General features: G+C 34.5%; 1 non-coding gene across 1 annotated transcript; it reads right to left on the bottom strand.

The window, feature by feature from the left end:
* Positions 1-3,811: 3,811 nt before the first annotated feature.
* On the bottom strand, positions 3,812-3,882 carry Trnag-gcc (transfer RNA glycine (anticodon GCC)). The gene has a single exon. It is a non-coding gene; the product is annotated as a tRNA-Gly (tRNA).
* Between the last annotated feature and the right edge of the window lie 12,110 nt (positions 3,883-15,992).

The raw sequence follows: 15,992 nt of genomic DNA, 5'->3' as shown, positions 1-15,992 counted from the left end.
GGTGGGGATATGTGTATAGGAGGACGTGTGCCCCCACGGCCGAACAGGGTTCTAGATCTATCAATGCTTGCTCTCTCTCTCTCTCTCTCTCTCTCTCTCAGAATGTTTTGTGTTAAATTAACCTCGCACGAAAATATATACTTTGTTTAATATAAATGTAGTAATACATTACACGAAATTCACGGTGTAATTCGTTGTGCCTTTTTAAAACTACCCAATCCTTGATGACTTTAAGATAATCATCTTCTTTGTGTACAATCAGTGATCTTGATAGACAAATTAACAATACATTGAATAAACGAAACATGCAAACATAAAACCAAAAACAACAACAAACAAAAACATGATGAATAAATCCATAACGGAATACTTGATTTTAAATACAGAAAAAACTCGTAAGCCGAATTTTCAAACATTTAATGATAAAATCTGGGGAGATAACTCGCATTAATTTTGTTTACGGTACAAAACCGATCAATTATTTTAACAAATGTTACCGCGACGGGGACAGGTAACTGATAGTCATCCCGCGATGAGAACGCGGTTTACCTGAGTTACCTTTAGATTTTTCCCGTCGCGAGAACGCGGAAAACAAGAAATCCGCGTTGCACTTTTGATTTCATGTTTACATTTAAATCTCCACCACGTGTATGTCCTACATTCATATACGCGTATTACGAAGGAGCCCCAAATTTAGGATCAGAAAACAGCAGTTTTAAACAATTTACAGTAAGCATCAATTTAATTGCAAAAAAGCATTTCATAATATGACTAAATATTTAGTCCAAAACATAAATGTTGGATATTACAAATTTTTATAAAATTTCTGTAAAAAGCCGATGACAGATGTATAGTGTGAGTAGCGCATGGAACTCTGGGTAGAGTATGCAGGGGTCCATGCTTGCCCAACTCTCTATTTTGTAGGAGTTATGAGATTGATCACTGTTCGTTAACTTCACCTTTCATTGACTTTATGTTCAGTTCACCATGACGATGCGGGGGGTAAGACCTTGACAGAGTTGCTTCTAAACGGTAGGGGTCTAATTATCATATATCGAACTTTTCTCCGAAATTTTCAAGCGATGCAGCTGGTAAAAAAAAAAACCGGCGGCGTGATATACCTTATGAATATTTGATTTATAAGAAAACGATTCTTATGTTATAGTGCAGTCATAATACTAATTGACCCAGAACAAATTGCAACAGATTAAAAAAAATGCGTAAAAACTTTGAACTATATCCCTAGAACACCCCATCAAAAATCGCCACATAAATATTTTTTTCTAAGTAAAATTATAGCAATTTTTAAATGTTGCTAATTTAGTTAAATGAAAATAACGCCATTGGGCCACCATAACCAGTTCCGAATTTTATAATTTTACATTCACACCTGATGCCGAGCGTTTGGCAATGGAACTGTCACTACCTATTTTAATGACTTAGTTCTGTCACGCCCGGGATTCGAACGCTCTAACCTATAGATCAGTGCGGCGGAGAGGGAAAACTATAGTGTATATTCAATTTAAAGTAACATTTCAAGGGTAAATAGCCCTAGGAATTACCTGTACAACATCGGTTGAAGTGCACACTCTTCCACCAACGTCAAATGCAACAAAATATCATTCTCTTAGAGCATTCTATCAAGTAAAACAATGGACTGGTAATGACGAGAACATGAATTTGACGGACTTTGGGTGGACCATTGAAGGGAATATGTGCTTACTTGTAAGATCAACCATGCTTCCTGCACCTGACGAACTCTTAAAAACAATTTATTGTAGATGCAAAATCAGTTGTGATACCAAACGTTGCAACTGCAGAAAACATGGACTAGAATGCTCAATAGCATGTACCGAGTTTCGAGGCACAACTTGCGTGTACGATTTTAGCCCAAATGAAGATTCCGATTCCGAGTATTCATAATATTAACAAGAATAGATATAGGTTACCCCATATCCAAGATATTCGACTTTTAATTCACTTGAATTTTCACTATGATCAACTGATCTCTAAGAAAAGACTGCACTTGTTATGAAACTGTTGTATAGTCCTTCATGTCCGTAGGAAATACCGTCACCAGTCTTCTGTCATTAGCAAACAGTGCACAAACCGGTTCTTGCAAGACATATGAAAAAATGGATAGATGGCACAAATACGGTACAAAGATATTTATGCTTTTTTGTAGAATGATAAAGAAGGAAATCAAGGAAGTTGGGGATTAGCAAATTTATTAAAATACAAAAGAACAGTATAGCTTTAAAAATACTACATGAGAATGCGTATACCTATTAATTCAACTTATTGGGGCACATACTTTGTGCAGGCTTAATTTTTGCTAAAAATGATAATTTTTATCACAAAATTGCCCTATCAAACCAGTCTTATTTCATCATTCTTCCCAAATTTTTCCTTTTATATCTGTATGGAAATTCAAAGCAAAGACATGAAAAATTGAAATCTCTCGGAATAAATACAATTGTACTCTAATTTTTTCCACGTAACAAATTAATATGAACTTTAGAATGGCAAAAACAAGAAGGATTGATGTAATCTACACTTTCTCCAAATTTTGTGCATGGTATAACCTTAACAGAAAAGAAACCCTTAAAAAATAAATAGACATGTATATGTCACACTGAATACATTGCAAATATCTTCAGACTGGTGACCTTCACCTTTTAATTGTGGTCCGAATCCAGGTGTTGAGTGTTGTATACGCATTCCGTCATTAAACAACGGGAAAACCCCACATGAATTACTGATTAACAGTCTCTCTCAGAAGAAATTGTATGATAATTAACGAACAATATTCATCAAAGTAATATAATTGTTGCAATAGTATAATCAATCGTGAAAAGATTTTCAATCGAAGAATGACCTATATATTTTCGTGCAACACACTGAGGAGGCAGCTAGGGTAGGAATATGAACACTTCTTATATACATTTCTGGAGGGAAAGTGATTTTTCTTAAAAACATTTGACTTTAATTTTGTTTTCTCCCACGTATTACATACACATCGATATTCTATACATTTGTTGTAATCCTGTATCTGCTGATCATGAATGGAACTATATTTTTTCAGAGCAATTGTGTGAAGAGTACCTGAATCCAGTAATATATCTTGAATAAATAGTATGCACTGATCGAATATATTAAAAACAGTAAGATATAAGAATAAAGATGAAATGTAAAAGATAGCTGTGAATCAAAACATTATGATAACTTTGTTAAACGTTATCTAAGAGGCTTACAAAATAGAACTTGCTTTGTCATGTTTATGAGAGTTAATTATCAATCTTATCTGTTGGAAATCACATTTCTGTCTAATTTTCACCAAAAATGACGTTTTTGTCCCATAAAATACGTATGTATGGTACTAGAAATTAAATTTGTGTTCCTTATGATGCAGTATTTAGTTTTCAAATAACTAAAATGGCCTATTTTTCAGACTAAAGCTTTGTATCTATGATTTCCAGTTTTTTTGCGATTTTCCTTCAACATCCGTGATTTTTACCCCAAAAATCTATATAATGCAAATTTCAATTGATGGCGATTTTTAATATAGCATAAAGGACACCGTAAGCTATCCAAAGAACATAAAAACATTTCTGTTGCAATTAGTTCTAGGTTCAACACAATCTGGCGTAGAATGACTGGACTATTATAGATATTTAAAACGTCGAGTGCTTGTGTCTCAATTTTGCATTGCAATATTGATCAATCTTTGTTTTCTTCGCCTTTTCATAAAATATAACGCACAAATCATGATGCGCGATGCGTTGTTGTTTATCAGGACTTTATATAAAAATGCATCGGCCGGGAATCGAACCCGGGCCGCCCGCGTGGCAGGCGAGCATTCTACCACTGAACCACCGATGCATTAAAATTCCTTCCTGGTCGAAGTGTAGTCCATAAAACATGTTACCTGTAGGGGCCTATAAATGGAAAACTTCATGTTAGGTTTATTAATTAGGATTATGACAAGCACGTGTCGTCTGCAGGTGAACACACAGAGAATACACAGGCTACATATTCAAGGTCCGTCTCTTAACGTTACATATTTCTGGGGTGTGATAAACGGACAAATAGATCAAGGATGGAATAGTGTAAATTCTACTTGTCCTTACGCTTCATTTCACCAAAGACTGTGTAGCAATCGAAACAAGAAAACGTAGAGGCAAGAGTCAAATAGGCCACAAAATAATATCACTTGTAACTACAGGTTCTGCAAATCATATACTTTTGATTTATTCATGAGCAAACCGGTTAAGAGGGCTGGGGCAATTGTAGACTATTCATTTTGTCTGGAAGACAACGCAGAGACAAATGGCTGAAGGCGGATCCAGATAAACGTACACTGATATGAAGAAAAAATATTCCGATCACTTCCGAATAAATAAAGTTCTAAAAAGAAAAACCGAAAACTCGATAAATTAGATCTTAATAATATATTAAACTTCATACTTTTCATCATTATTTGTTTTGGGTAGGTACATGAACTCGATACTCATTTCTACTAACTGTACTTTACATGGTGATCGCGATAAAACACACCGAACTTTAGATGGAGACGGCTTTGATTCTACAATGACCTAGTTCCTATTACGTTGTGCCATGTGAGTTTATCGGGCCAGTTTTTTCAATGGATCCTCTATACAAAATCATTGTAAGATTTTACCTTAGATATCTCTCTAACATTACTGCTCTCTCATGGGGATCCAGGTTAGAATGGGTCCTTGGTACCCCTTGAAAGTCTTAAGAGGCGACTAAATGGGTCGGTCCTTTGGATGAGACCGCAAAACCGAAGTTTCGTGTCACAGCAGGTGTGGCACGATAAAGATCCCTCCCTGCTCAAAGACCATAAGCGCCGAGCACAGGCCTAAATTTTGCAGCCCTTCACTGGCTATTGAAACGTTCTCTCTATGAGTGAAAAAGTCTCGAGCAGGATGTTAAACAATATACAACCAACCAACAACATTACTGCTACTTATATTTATTTTGAACGTTAGTAATATTTAAACATAAGAAATAACTGGTAAACAAATCCCGCAGAAAACATTTTCATCCCGCAAAAACACAGCGTAAATTTTTACCAGTGTATCAAACACGTATAGATTTTAACAAAGTTTGTCATCTAATACGTCAACCTAATACATTTAACTGATATATGTACCATATCATAATTAAACTTTTCAAAAAATGGTAAAAAGAAATCTCATATAAGACAAAATTTTACAAACACCTCTTAATAGCTATGCCAAAACATGACAGGTGGCGCTGTGTGATATACATACTATTAACTTGGGGATATTCCAACCCGAATGAGGGTAACCCTCTCTTACGCTTTTATTTCGTATGAAAACATCAAAGTCCTCCTTTTGGCTTGGTAAAAATAACCAATGACGTATTTCCCCTTTTTTGCGCCGTTTATAAAAACTTGCTAAACGTTACTTTCCTAATTTCATTTCTAATACGCAGTTAAACCCTCTATAAACTGCATATTTGATACTTATCTAAGCAGTTCTGTTCGGTTTTATCTAGTTTTAACCGTATTAATATAGACATTCTCGTTAATTCAAGGTCGAGGAATTTTTCAACTAACGATGAGACGATGAACTCGAAGCAAAATCATGTTACATTTTTTAATTTCAGCTTTCAGCATTTCGTGAAGATCATTTCTGTCAAATCATATCTTCAGATGAAGAAATAAATTTGCAACCAAGTCCAAGTATCCTACAACTCAGAAAGCGGGCCACATGTAAATCTCCAAAAAGGCAAGTACACGCAAATCATGTAACTACACAAACTCTTTTCACAGGGTCATTTCAAAATATAATTTCTTGTTACAATCTGATGGAAACTGATGGCAGAGTTAAATCAACACAGACATTGATGAGATTGATCACTGTTCATTTGGAGAAGTAATCATAAGCAGCTCAAATCTTTGCCATGAACTTGTAGATTGGAGATTTCAGTCAAACTTTTTAAAGAATAATTCCGACAATGACTTACTGGTGCAACTTATGTTTCAATATTGCCTACGTTTATTCTAAATCAATATTGCCCAGGTTTATTCTAAATCAATATTGCCCAGGTTTATTCTAAATCAATATTGCCTACGTTTTTTCTAAATCAATATTGCCTACGTTTATTCTTAATCAATATTGCCTACGTTTATTCTTAATCAATATTGCCTACGTTTATTCTAAATCAATATTACCCAGGTTTGTTCTGAATCAATATTGCCCAGGTTTATTCTTAATCAATATTGTCCAGGTTTATTCTTACATGTAATCAATATTGCCCAGGTTTATTCTTAATCAATATTGCCCAGGTTTGTTCTTAATCAATATTGCCTACGTTTATTCTATATCAATATTGCCCCGGTTTATTCTTAATCAATATTGCCCAGGTTTATTCTTACATGTAATCAATATTGCCCAGGTTTATTTTTAATCAATATTGCCCAGGTTTATTCTTAATCAATATTGCCCCGGTTTATTCTTAATCAATATTGCCCAGATTTATTCTGAATCAATATTGCCCAGGTTTATTTTGAATATGTACCATACACATCTAAATTAACGTGTGATTGAATTTTTTAAATTTTGGCAACTCTAAACAACAGGAATATATTCATATTGTCAGTCTGCTTGCAAAACTAACACATAAGGAAGACTGCATTAACAAGAATGCATGTCTTTCAAACATACATCGTGAAAGGTAAAGATAACGAACAGTGATAAATATCATAAATCCCATAAGCAATACAAAAGAGATAGTTGGGCAAACACGAACCCCTGGGCACACCAGAGGTGGGATCAGGTGCCTAGGAGGAGTTAGCATCGTATGATAAAAATGGATAAAAAATAGTTTCATCTAATAGAAACACCATCTCCTACATGTGTGGAACCTGTGTCTGAAAAACAAACTTGGCTTAAAGACCCAACTTTAAGTTAACGCCCCCAAATTTTTACCTGTGTCGTGATCAATCATAAGCCGCTGGTCAATCAAACTTTTAAAAATAGAGCTTAGGTTGATTGACGTTTGCAGAGACCGTGGTCTACAGCTACCTGAGAAAGATATTTTGATGACCATCACGGCTAATGTTGACCGATAGTCTTTAGATCTCGGGGAAAGAAAATTACTCAATATTTTAATGACTAACGTCCCCTACACAATGCAATTTATCATCGTATTTCTCTCTCCATCTATATACATGTATTATAGATTAAACAATCACAAATCAAACAATAATAATAATAACAATAATTAAAAATAAACATAAGTTATTGGAATATTTTCTATTAATGATTTATTAGGACTCTATATTTATTTTTTTTAAAAAAGGGAACAATTCTTTATTGGCGCAGCAGATCAACATGTAATGGTTATAATGCCCGTGTTTAAAACTGTTACAGTAGTAAAAAAAAAATGCTTCTGTTCGGGATACAATATGGACTATAAATTACATAATCAAACAATAGTAAAAAAGCATAAATAAGTTATTGAGATATTTCTATTTATAATTTACCACGGCTTTATATTTATAAAGGGAGAGAGAAAGTTATTGAGCTATTTATAATTTATCACGGTTTTATATTTGTAGAGAGAGAGTTACTGAGCTATTTATAATTTATCACGGTTTTATATTTGTAGAGAGAGAGAGAGAGAGTTACTGAGCTATTTATAATTTATCACGGTTTTATATTTATAAAGAGAGAGAGAGAGAAATTGGTAAAACTGTAGCAATAATAAAGATAGATGAAATAATATGGCATGGCAATAGTGTTGCATACGTATGACAATAATTACTCATTTAGTCAATGATTGAGAGTACCGTACCGGTCAATTTGACCGGTGGCGCGTAAAAACAGGACTATGCAAAAGGAGTGTCTCTAAATCTTTGAAACTACGGCCATAAGATATATGATCTATATATCATATTTTTGGAAATTTTCTCTATTTTTTGACTATGTAAAAACCAATAAAGTAAGTAAAACCATTAGATTAAAAAAAACATTTAAATTGAAGGATGGCTTCGTCTAAATATGACACAACGATTTGTTGCAAGGTAATTTCCCCCCTCGATATGATTTTTTAAAATTTTCCTTATGAATTCAATATTTTTTTATTTTTGAAAAGCATATATTCCCTGCTTTCAGAAGATATAAAAATTATTTTTAATGCCTGGCAAAGTTATAAGAAAATAGCAATATTTTGCACATGCACGTTTTCCTAAGATTTTATTTCTTAATGTTTAAACATATCGGCGTTTTACCTATATTTATATATGGCAATAGGGAAAAGTAACTACAGCCTGTAAAAGTAGAGGAAATTTCCTTTTTGTTGGGCCCTTATTCGTGTTATAATTCTCAGTAGTTTTTATATTACGATAAAATGAAATTGGGAAATGCCGCGCGGTTTTCTTTAAAATTAGCGACAAAACGTCGTCGCTAAAAGCGATCGACGCGCGTCGCACAATAAAATGGTGAAAACTATAAAATTTGTATTGTCCTCTTTTAGTAAATTCAGTACCTTTTGATACACTAAAACAATATACACATATGTATGAAATTAGCAGCCAGGTATTCTCAGCTTTTTTTAAAAAGCATAAAACCAATATTGGTATATAACAGTTACACAACCTACATGTAACTTCATGAAACACCTACATGTAACTTCATGAAACACCTATTGAGAATGTTACATCGGCAGAGTAAATTTTTTAAAAAAAGAAAGATAAATAAAATACTTCAAATTCAGATATAAACGTTATATTTGTTCGGAATAGTAATATTTTCCCCCTGCCAAACAAAGAAAAGTAAAAAGAAGTTCGCATATAGCCTATAGGCCTATACTTTTATTTTTCCGTGATCGGGATCGCGGGCCCCGCAGGGTTTTCTGAAAGTGTGCACGGGGAACACACGTGTTTCCGTTTCAACGAAAACAACACAGCTTCACTGTGACTGTCACAGCGATGGCTTGTATTTTACATCTTTAAAACGACCTGATGTCAGAAGAAGATACCCTGGATCTCCTGTTGCAGGATGACCCAAACGATCATGCATTCAGTATAAACATGTACATGTAAGTTGATGTAGCCACATAGGCCGACTAGAAAAAAAATTGCAGTTTTGTCATGTTATGAAAAATTCACGATTAATTAACGCGATTTGATGCCATAATTTGTCGTTTCATGAAAGAAAATATTTATATTTTATGATATCTAAACCAAGTGAATAACACCCAATTGTTTATTAAGAGCTGACATCATTTAATCTGTTCTGGTCCGGCATTAATCCGTCTGATTAACACCCCCCTTTTTCCAGAATTCTCTCCTTACCTGACGCGCGAGTGTAAGAAGGGGGTGGATTTAGTGTACAATGAGAAGGGGAATGGAGTGGTTTTAAACAGACTGGGCATTCATGGCCGCTGGTGAGAAGGTTATTTTCCAGGATTTTTCCAAGTTTATAAAAAATTATCTTTCTATGAAAAGAAAACACAATCTGTTAGGAAAACACATATTACGTCATTGTAATGATATAATTTATTATCATAATTTGAATTATTTTCTTCATATCGTAACAGAAATATAAACGAAATGTGTGTTTGGGCCCAAATGGGAAGGGGGGGGGTGTACGTAACATCAATCAAAGTCTGATTATGACAGGCTAATGAAAAATTATTTAGATTTCTCATTTATCCAAATGCATGTATTTTATATACACTTAGTAGCTTATGACCATAAATTACATGTGATCCATACATGCTGGTACTGGTATGCTATGAGCTATGATCTTGCCTAGATTTTCTCTAATTTCGACTAAATCCACAACCCATCAGAGTACCATGCAAGGGGATATAGACACTGTTTACCATGAAGATCCAATTCAATTCTACTTTTATATCTGGGGTCATATATAACCAAAGTTGAGGAAAAACTGAAACAAAGAAGAAAATGCTGATTGGATAGTGTGAAAAACTTAAACAACTTAAAAAGAAAATTAGCAAGACGAGAGGACGAATTAAATAAAACTAGAGAGAAAAACATTTTTAAAAAGAAAGTTGATCATTCTTTGCAAGAGTAGGAAAAGAAAATTAAAAGTAAAAAAATAAAGATATTATATCTCAACGACCACTCTAAAGAAATAAAGAGCATTGGAGTTCCTTATTAGCTGCAAACAGGAAAATCACGAAATTATAAAAGAAAAGAAAAATCGTAACATTCAACTAGAAATTATGAAACTGAAATTTAAAAAAGGGACGAAAAATGTGAGAACACCATGAAAGAAAAGACGGTCATAGAAGAAAGGGGAAAATATTTGATACTTTCTAATGACTATTTGCATGGATTGCTACAAGATGAAGGGGACTTAATAGTCTATGTTCCTCAGACAAAATATTCTTACCTGAATTGGTTCAGTGTACTATGAATGACATGTGATAATACTAGTAACTCCTATAACAAATTTGAGGGTTCCCACAAAAATGTATAAAGAAGTAGCCTCTTTATGTGGCAGGATTTCAAACCATTTACCTTCTCGAACTACAGTTGATAACCTTGTAAATCGCAAGATAGCTATTAAAGTATTTCTCATAAGCATATTACTAAAGTAGCTGCAGAGGAAGCTGATGTAACGTTATATACAGATAAGAAAATATAGACAAACTTTCCAGTCATAGTTGATATCTGATAAAGGCAGAAACTCTTATCTCCTTGGCTTGAGAGATATGGCAAACAAAAGTGGCCAATGTACATTAGATACACTGAAAGTGATATTAGGGGATATCTCCAAGTATTACCAAGGGCAGGACGAAAACCAGTTTGGCACCACAGTTGGACAAGAACTATTGAAAATTATTGTTAATACCATATCAGACCGTGCCGGGACAGAAAAACACTTCAATAATTTATTACAAGAATATAGAAATGAGATTTTGCCTGATTTGATATTAAACTATGAAAATCTTGAACATGAAGAACTGATGTTATGTGGTCAGATGAAAAAGATTTCTGTGGGCTGTACCTACTTTTAGATTTAGCAGATGTATGTGAGGCCTTAATGAGGAAGTTTGAGGTTGAATACCTTGATGGGAAATTACTTGTTCAACCCAACGGTATCATAAGATAGACACCTGCACCCGTGACTTCTTAGAACTGCCAGCAAAGCCTTTGCCGTGGGAGAAGACAACCGTTTCAATATGATAGGTGAAATAGTATATTACCATCATGAAGGAACCGGGGTATGTATTTTTTCTTACCAGTGTGCATGGAACTGCGAATGATCCTCTAAAGGCAGTAAAGTATCATTTGAATCAATCTAATTAAAATTAGATCCTTTGATCCGCTCACGTATATCGCTACACAATCTAATTAAAATTAGATCCTTTGATCCGCTCACGTATATCGCTACACAAGGATCTAACGAAATCGCATACGGAGGTCAAATCTAGTGACCTTTTAGTCTAACCAATCAGCGCATTGGCTAATAAATCGACGGTGCGAACTCGGGGCATTCGGAACAATAAAATCTTACTAATAGTTTCCGAAGCATTCCGGTAGTAAAAAGATGGCTGCGCTTATGCCAGAGACGCCGAGGACACCGCAAAGAAGTTATAGTTTAACTAATGTTTGCTGTTTGTGTGGCTTTTCCTTTGTCGTGAGAGAGACAGACAGTGAGGGAAACTCTCATATCAAGAAATTGTTTAAATTAAAATCAAAACTTACAGAGGAGAAAGTAGCAATTATTCGTCAGGTGATAGATTTACCACCTCACGCTGAAGGTGTATGCATTAAGTGTTTCGCAAAAGCTGAAAAAGTCATCAAACAGGAAAGAAATCAATACGATCCTATCTCAATTCCATGAAGCAAGACGAAGATTTCAAGCTAAGTCCCCGAGATCGTCCTGCAGGAAAAAAACGAGGGTTGCTGTCTCAGGTGAGTAACAAAATTACAATTGTGATAGACATACAAACAATTAATATAGTTAACTGATATCGGACTGTTACGATGGTAACCAAAGGATTTGCATTTCTGAGTGATCGATAACAAAGTTATCTAAATTTTAATGAAAAATAAAATGATGTAGATCTATGTGTATTTGTAACTGTTTTAAGAGTATGTATTATGTAGGATTTAAGTAAGATATGTTAGACTTTTAGGAATGTGTTCCTGAGTCTAAACATGCTTGCAGTGTGGGTCTGCGAACGGACACTAACGTACCAAAATGTCCGGAGATTTTGCCACAACCAAAGGGTATTACAATCATGTATATTTTAATGTACATGCACACTATTTAAGCATGTTTCAGATTGTGTCAGTTGCTCTTAAATTATAAAGAAAAACTTGCATGTTTGAGAAACAGTAGTGGATTCATAACGGCTAATGTTAGTAAGATTAGTCCCTCCACTATTTTGGAATATGATGCTATATGTATATATATATATATTTATATATCAGGTAAGCTACTGACAAACAAATTGATGGTACAGGGATTTCAACAGTCTCGATTGAAGTCAGCATTTCGCAAATTCTATGGTCGTTATAACGATCTAGTTCGTCAATACAACCTCGCATTGGATCAAATGCTGTCTGACATGTTTCATACCGATTTTTAAGCCGTTCTTGGCACACTGATTTTGACTGCGGATAACTCCGTTTACTTGATCAGGATATAGGGCTCACGGCGGGTGTGACCGGTCAACAGGGAATGCTTACTCCTCCTAGGCACCTGATCCCACCTCTGGTGTGTCCAGGGATCCGTGTTTCCCCAACTATCTATTTTGTATTGCTTATAGGAGTTATGAGATTGATCACTGTTCGTTATCTTTACCTTGTAAATAATAGCACTCCTGAATAGTTTAAAAAGATGGGCAGCATATTGTTTTAATAGTGGTGAATCGACATTAAAAGCCAAGGATTCTTTGTTCCTACTGTGTACCTACTTTTAGAGTAAACAAAAAAGCTGTGCTATATCATGGACATAGTTTAATGAAGCACCTGTAGCATAAGTCATGAACAAATTAGCAGGTTATTTTCCCACAGACATGTAGACTTGTAGCGTTGAATAACATGCCCAATGCCTTTGAAGTTGTATTTATTAAGGTAGAATTATGATTACTGTTATAGATTTAGTACAAGCAACTATAAAAGAAAGATTGAGTTAATTACTATCTAGCAAGAGGAGGGTATGAACTCGTTAGGATAAGCGAGTTTTGCCCAATCTCTCCTCTTCTTTTTCTTACTCCCTCACTTTATATGGTCTGAATTGGAATGTTCATGCAATTATGAGTGGCAACATCCAATTATGGTTTCCATTACACTTCCAACCTTCTTAACTTGCTGAGACTCCTGGATTCTGAAATTTCTTAAAGGGTGGGGTAACGAGCTAATAGTTGTCTTGAGCCCCCCCCCCCCAACCCCCCAATAAGTTCAGGGCAAAGCCTTGAACCAGCTCTACTGAATTATGACCCAAAAAATGCACGCGTTTTAATGTTTTGGTCCTATGTAAAAGTTTAGTCATATGTTGTGGTGCGCCACTGTTTATCCCTAATTAGCAAACAAGTTGCATAAATTAGCGTCTGATGAAACATTTTAATATGCACTTTCAGGATCGTCAAAAGACAGTAAACTTTGTCATGCTGTTTGTGATAAAGAAATTATTGAGGTAAGACTGATGTGGGTACATGTATAAGTACAAAACGCTTTATACATGTTGCAAGTAGAACCATTCTTTTTGATATACCAGTTTGTTATATAGGTCATATATTAATGTAAAATTAGTATTTACCAAAATTCACAGTACATTGTATCGAATTATTTATTCCAAGACAATAATTTTTTATCTAATGTGAAACAATTAATTTTTATCTTATGTCAATCTTTTACTATCATTTGCTACCCCTTCCCCATCTTTAATATTTTGCAATTTCTTTTTTTTTCTTCATCTATTCAGATTCCAAAAGAGGTTCCACAAACATCAGCTGAGCCTACCAGGGATGAGTGTGGTACATAACTTTTTTAATTTTTTTTTTTCATAATAATCAAACGAAACATACACTGTCACATCATCTCACACTACTATTATCCAACATAGTTACACATGTATTGGGAAGGCTTACATATATTATAATATATATAAATATTGTAAAATGATGTGTCACTAATCATATGTATATTAAGATATACTAATAAGTACTTGTATATTTGGGGTTGTCAGTTGTAGATCTAAAACCTGATGAAACAACAAAGAAAGTTAGAAGATCTCTTGGGTTCAGCACGGTTCATGAGAAAAATGTAGATAATTCTGCTTACATGGGAGAAGTAAAGGTGTCGAAACTGTTGGGACATTTTTTGTGTTACAATTCAATTTACAGCAGTTTCTTTTTTCTTATCTAAGAGCAGACAAGTGTTCCAAAACTATCATTATGTTAAGATTATATGAAAGATAAATTTTCGTACATAATTTTATTTTGAACTTAGCAAATTACTGAATTATGTTATTAATGTTTCACTAGACTAAGTGCAAACAAATTTTAAGGTACATGTGTACTTACATGTTGTTTTGGAATGCTTGTTGCTAAAACAAAAAACAACAACACCCCCGCAATGTCTCTCAAAAATAGTGAATTTCATACACTCTCAAAGGGAATTTCCAATTTGTTAATTTGTGCAATTCCCATATTTCCCTGTTTACAGGTTCATCTGGAGCTTTACATACATCTTCTTTGAGAGGCATGGCATTTTAGTTTTACTGGATTTTCATATTGCATGGTTTTAGTTTACCTGTAGTTTTGTATACAAAAAGGCCTGCATTTAATATTTGATACCGTATAAAAGAACTTTATAAAACAAAATTTGTGTAGCGATATACGTGAACGGATCAAAGGATCTAATTTTAATTAGATTGGATTTGAATGGGCCACTGTTTTTGGCTGGGGCAAAAGTGCTGTCCGGGACTTATTTCAAAATTTGTAACTGCTCCACTTTGGAGATTGATAGAATCCCCGGGACACATTCTTGACATGAATGAAAACTACAATGTTCTTGTTAACTTTCTGGACAGGGCATCAAAAGATATTGAAATTGCAATCCAGTTCTAACGTGGAATAACACCCTTTTTATAACTAAAGTAGACGAACACAATGATGTGCTTAAAAAGCTTCTTGAGAAAAATGAAGAAATAGAAGTAGTAACTTTGCATCTTTTGCAAGGTTTGTTTTGGGCTATGAAGGAACTTTTGAACCGAATGATACCGGAACACGTACCTGAAGGGAACTTTTTGGATATATCACCTGGTATTCCTAATAAAATGGATTCAGCAGTGAAACACAACAAATCACCAGAATTTATTTCTGGTCAGTTAGACCACCTGATTTCGTATCGACCAAATGCCTCAGTTCTAGCTAATGAAGCGTATCATATTTATTCATACAACAAAACAAATGAGTGGATACAACACTCCCTTCTGATGAAAAAATAACCCAGAATGTATGAGGAATCGTGAAAGGAAGAAAGAGCTGTAAGAAAGACGTTTAGAGACAGACCATGAAAGAAAGGTGAAGATAACGAACAGTGATCAAGTTGATAACTCCTATAATGTAAAACTTATACGGTACCAATTTTGATGCACCAGATGCGCATTTCGACAAATAATGTCTCTTCAGTGATGCTCAACCGAAATATTTGAAATCCGAAATAACTATGAAGTTTTAGAGCTAAATATAGCCAAAAACAGCGTGCCAAACAAGTGGAGCCAAATTCGTCCAAGGATAAGAGCTATGCATGAGGGAGATAATCCTTAATTTTGAAATGAATTTCTAAATTTTATAAAAGCAATTAAATATGCATCCGTATTTTCAAGCTAGTAACGAAGTACTTAGCTACTGGGCTGTAGAGACCCTCGGGGACTAACAGTCCACCAGCAGAGGTCTCGACCCAGGGGTCATAATGTAAAACTTATACGGTACCAATTTTGATGCACCAG

This window comes from Ostrea edulis, chromosome 5, assembly GCF_947568905.1.
Source record: "Ostrea edulis chromosome 5, xbOstEdul1.1, whole genome shotgun sequence".
Taxonomy (NCBI): Eukaryota; Metazoa; Mollusca; class Bivalvia; order Ostreida; family Ostreidae; genus Ostrea; species Ostrea edulis.
The sequence above is the reverse complement of the archived record's forward strand: the minus strand, read 5'-3'. Positions and strand labels throughout refer to the sequence as shown.